Source organism: Lacerta agilis, chromosome 3, assembly GCF_009819535.1.
Source record: "Lacerta agilis isolate rLacAgi1 chromosome 3, rLacAgi1.pri, whole genome shotgun sequence".
Classification (NCBI taxonomy): Eukaryota; Metazoa; Chordata; class Lepidosauria; order Squamata; family Lacertidae; genus Lacerta; species Lacerta agilis.
The window spans coordinates 75,366,569-75,372,568 of record NC_046314.1 but is presented as its reverse complement, the minus strand read 5'-3'; positions in this window follow the sequence as shown (position 1 = coordinate 75,372,568).

The following is a 6,000-nucleotide window of genomic DNA, read 5'->3' as shown; positions in this document are numbered from 1 at the left end:
ACGTATTCCCCAACCCAGTCTTCCTCTGGATTATTTAGTAATTGAGACACTGCCTTGTGGCTATATCGGCCTCTTTATTGACCCTTCTTTCTCCACCCCACCCCCTCAATCCCTTTCTCATCACACACTCCTGCTTCCTTCAGAAAGGAATTTGTCTGAAACCAAGCAAAATAAAGAAGAAGAGCACAAGGCACATGAGCGATGGGGCATGCATCTCTCTCTCTCTCTCTCTCTCTCTCTCTCTCTCTCTCACACACACACACACACACACACACACACATTTACTTTATGTGATCTTTGAGAGTGTAAGCCTGAGTGTTTCATTGTTGTTTTGGTAAGATGTCTGGGAGGAGCACAGAGAGAAGAAACGCCATGGTGCATCTGCAGAAGCACAACCGGATGCCTTCATCTGTCCCAGCTGCAACAAAACATGTCTGTTCCATATCGGTTTCTACAGCAACAGCAGGCACTGAAACCTTCCAATAGTTTGACTTCACCCCCCAAGATGCACTCCTCCATTGTGTCCCGAGACAGACGGATGCCAACAATCTGGGAGCCTTTTTCGCTTAGGAGTGAGATATAACAATGTTTCGAACAAACAAACAAACAAATAAAACCTGGTCTGTTATTCCTTTCTGCTCCCACTTCATAACTGGCTGCCTAAAACAAAGGGGGGGGGGACATGGTCATGGCCCCAGAGAGAAGAGCCAGCTTTTCCATTTGCATGTAAGTCGGTGTCTCTTAAATGTTTATCTACCAGCAATTATTTGACATCACATAATGTTTCCTTTTAAGTATATACACAATTTAAGTGTTGGCTATAAGAGCCCTTAATAACAGAACACATTATTTTAAAGTAATGGATAATGGTGTCAGCTGGGGCAATGGCTCATGGGACAATATAATAAAAAATTACACTCCTGCTTCCTTCGGAAAGGAATTTGTCTGAAACCAAGCAAAATAAAGAGGAAGAGCACAAGGCACATGAGCGATGGGGCATGCATTACACACACACACACACACACACACACACACTTACTTTATGTGATTTAACAGATTTTTCTCCTGCAACTTGCATATTAGTAATTCTTCCCTCCTTGCTTTTTATATTTTCCCTCAGCCATCTTTTTCAACTTTTATTTTTTGTATTTAAAATAATTGATTACTAACCTAAAGTAATGTTCCAGTAAAAATGAGTTCAGGAGGGGGGGGGCAGGGGAATAAAACTCCTAGAATTGTTAGGTATTCACATCAGCAAGTCTCATCATTAGCTTTAGCATTAGGTCCCATGGTCACTACTGCATTAATTTCAGAGTACCTTATTATGTATAGCACGTAAAATGAGTTTGACTTTTCTCCTGTACAAAGGAGAATAAATAACCCATGCCTCAACTGCTCTATTTTGATAACTGCAATAAAAAGCAAACTGTCTATCTGTCATTAAGGAGATTATGAGCACTATTTGCAACAGATGTTTTGCTTTGGTGGAGTCTTGCCACCATACCTAGATGATAAACAGAATTTATGCAAAGATGTATTGGCCTTGTCTAAGTCTTTCTGGAAGCATTGCAACAGCAAAAGCATTCATGGAGGAATAGGGCACATTACTTTGCATGCAAAGGTCTCAGGTCCAAGTCCTGACGTCTCCCAGGAGGGCTGGGAAATATTCTTGTCTGAAACACTGGAGAAAAGCTGCCAGTCTGTGTAGATTAGGATTTCTCAAACTTGGGTCTCCAGCTGTTTTTGGACTACAACTCCCATCATCCCTAGCTAACAGGAGCAGTGGTCATGGATGATGGGAATTGTATTCCAAAAACAGCTGTAGACCTAAGTTTGGGAAATCCTGGTATCGATCATACTGCTCTATCTGGCTCCTTGTATGACAGCTTCCTTTGTTCCCAATTAACAGCAGTAACTTAATGTGTTAACATTTATGCATTTCAGAGCTTTTATATTTTCTGAAATAAAGGGCAAGTCTTCAAAAGCAAGGAGATAGTCCAACCAATGTCAAACCTAAACATTAGGAAGAACTTCCTGACAGTAAGAGCTGTTTGACAGTGGAATTTGCTGCCAAGGAGTGTGGTGGAGTCTCCTTCTTTGGAGGTCTTTAAGCGGAGGCTTGACAGCCATCTGTCAGGAATGCTTTGATGGTGTTTCCTGCTTGGCAGGGGGTTGGACTGGATGGCCCTTGTGGTCTCTTCCAACTCTATGATTCTATGAAACATTTGTAACCCCATAGATATCTGTGAAAGAAGTAAATGGTGGCTGAGATGTGGTGTAATTAAGGGGCATGAGTACATGAATGGCAAAGGTCTTAATGTACAGGTGAAACTAAAAAAAAATTAGAATATTGTGGAAAAGTCAATTTATGTAAGCAATTGTTTTCATTAGCTACTGGAGTTTAATATATGAGATAGACTCATGACATGCAAAGCGAGATATGTCAAGCCTTTGTTTGTTATATTTGTGATGATTATGGCGTACAGTTGATGAAAACCCCAAAGTTGAAATTGTTAATTTGGGGTTCTCATCAGCTGTATGCCATAGTCATCACAATCATAACAAATAAAGGCTTGACATATCTTGCTTTGCATGCCATGAGTCTATCTCATATATTAGTTTCACCTTTTAAGTTGAATTACTGAAAGAAACGAACCTTTCCATGATATTCTAATATTTCGAGTTTCACCTGTACAACTTCAAGAGGCATAACAGTGTTCAAAGTCTGCATGCCTGCTACATGCCTGAGCTTCCAGATGCACTTCACACTTTTGTTGCTGTTATTAAATTAGGCTATGTGGAGCCCTATGCTCCAGGGGTGGCATTGAACTTCTATGCAGTTCCCCACCAGGTGCAGCTGTGGATTTAATGAAAGAGAGGAGCAAATGAAAATATCAGAGCCAGCTGTAGTCTAGGGGTTTTAAATACAGCCACAAAACAAATACGACAGCAGGAGGAATAATATCCCCCAGGTACTAGCTGTCCTGGAAGACGGCCAAGGCAAGTTTTTAATGTTTTATTGTGTTTCTGTATATGCTGGAATTCACTCAGAGTGGCTGGGGCAACCCAGTCAGATGGGTGGGGTACAAACAACAACAACAACAACAACGCATTTGCTCTAGACCCATACAGGATCAGCACAAAATATTGTACCAAGGTTATTTCTCCCTATCTCCCATACCTTCTGCCACTACCTCCTCTGTGACCTGCTGTTCACTCACTGGGGCCATCCATACCATGTTCTGAGGAAGGGGCCATTCAACTGCCACCACTGCTTTGTCATAATGGTAGCAGATTCTGTTTAATGTTTAACCACCCGTTTCAATTTTTTATAAAGCTATGCCAATCAACTTACTTTGCTACAGATCTTGCCCCAAAGTGTTTGCTCCCTGGATGTCTTTTCTAAATTCTATGCGACTTGTCATTATTCTTCAACTCTGATGAGCACAGTACTCCCAATAAGGCCTTATCATTGCTGCGCAGAATAGTTCTATTACTTCCAAGTCTTCAAATTTATTTCATTTGATGTAACCAAAAATGGCTTTGCCCTTTGGGGTCATGCCATCACATTGCTGATGGGTTCAATTTGCTATCCACCATAACTCCTACATCTTTACCCAAACACCTGAGGGAACTTTATGGTTTAGACTAGCTAATGAAGATGCAATTCTCCCACTTCTTTGTTGATAATATCTCTTCTAGAATGAATCTTTACTTTCAGATTGTTCAGTAATCTTGACATGGGTTCATGCTGGTAAGGGCGAGAAACTAAATGAAGTGATCTTCAAGTCCAGTCCAGTCCTGTTGTTATAGCCATGTCTGATTCTAAAGGGCTGTGTGTTAATAGGAAAGTAGTAGTACTTTTTAATACAAAAACTGGAGTAATTTTAATCTGAGTGCATATAGATCTAGAACCTAATGACTGGTTCTAAATGATGAAGTGTGAAATCTATTTTATTCTCTAGCACACATGTGAACACCCACTTAACCCTACATACTCATATTGTATGAGATACATCTGCAATAATTGTTATGCAATTTTTGAGTACTGACCACAACTGTTGTATGTTGCTTTTAAACAATTAACAACTGGATTAATTGCAATTCCTGCTCAGCCACAATACCAGAATCTCTCTAGATTACAATGCCAAACTGAATGAATTTTTGTACATTGTAAGTCGTATCCCAATATGTTCTACCTAGAGCAGATCAATTGAAATTGACGGACCTAAGTTAGTCATGTCCATTGATTTCAATGGATGTGCTCTGAGTATGGCTAACACTGGATGCAAATTTGCATGTGGAAATGCATGACAAGCTTGGACATCCAGCTATCACTCTCTTATGTACCTAGTAGGAATATTATCAATATTACACTGAACTTATAGGTGTCCCTGCCCAGTACACCTATCTGCAATGGCAAGTGTTTCAATTTCAATTGGATCTAGAAGCAGAAAATAATAGAGATTGACAATATTTTAAAAATAAATTGCTTCCATAATTTCTCCTGAAATTTCCTTCCTGTAAATTCTGATATCAAACATTCACTGGAGGTTCTCTGAATATCTGTCAAATATTCACAGAATAGTTTAGATGTGCATCTGACACAGAATGATGTTTTCTTTCAATATTTGATCACCGATAACAGATAATGTTTGAAAGATGACACTCAATGGCATTGAATAGCATTTGACGCCAACAGGAAATGGTGTTTTTTTTTTTTACACATTCGACAGTATTTCATGAGTGGCATACAATAGTATTACACACATACACCCCAGCTATCAACCCTAATTTCCAAATCATCTTACAACGACACTTAAAATACATACAAGAAAACAAAACTCCTGCTTCAACATAAGCATATGACAAACCTGGAAACCACATGTGGCTTGACAGCTGTACCTTTCTGTCTTAAGGCCAAGAAGCAGCAGGAATCAGGGTAATTACAGAAACCTTCTTTATTCAAGAACAAGTACACATAATCCAGCAGTTAGGCCATACAAACAGCCTAGCACACCCTAACCAGTTCTACCTGGATTAAATAGAAAACCACACCCATCCTAGGAGGAAAGGGAGCTGCTATTAGAATCTTAAAGAAACCAGTCACACATGGCACAAAAAGAATCTAGTGGTATTAGTGGATGAGGATGGCAAAGATGGTGACACGTGTGGAAACCAAGTTCTTTGAAAAAGGTTGTATGATTATTTGTTTTCTTTTTTTGCATGGAGAAGGAATTATCAAGGTATTTTATGGGCTGTCATGTAGATGCTGGAGGAAATTTGTTTTTCATTTCACCAGAAGGTAGGACCTGAACTGTCGGAATACGTTTCACGGATCCGCCATGGATTCATATTTATGTAGTTATTTAATGAGGTTTTTCGAGATCTATTTTTGGTATAACTACGCACAAAAGCGAAAGTGAAAGCATGAATGAATAGTGTGGTTCACTTATGAGATTAATCCGCCTTTATTTTATAGTTCCGGTCATGTTCAAAGTTGTTAATGAGCGTTAAACTTGCTCCCCGCCTTTTTGGAGGGCAGCGACAGTGATTTTATTGGTTGAGGCATTGATGATGATGTCACGTTTGTTCCTTAATAAAAGGCAGAGGCACCCCCGCTTAGGCACGTTTTTCCTTGGTTTCTTTGGTTTTAGTCAATCGACGTTCTTTTAAGTTCAGGGTTTAGTTTAAGGGTATTGGGAGCGGGCTGGACGGGTTGGATGGGTTTTTCTTTAGTTAGAGTTAGATCGCGGAAGATCCTTCGGTTTTAGTTTTATTTAGCTAGCCTCGCGGAAGATTGGGCGCGCAGGGACTTTAAGCTTAGGAGAACTTAGCTTAGGGGACGAGCCTATGCGGGTTCTGCCGAAGCCACTAAAGATACAACCGGTGTCTGTCTTCCTTTGGGGTTAAAAGGGGGAGTAAAGTAAAATTTTAATTTCTTTAAGTTGGTCCGTCTATTCAGAGTCAGGGTATATATTTTATTTCACAAGGCAACTT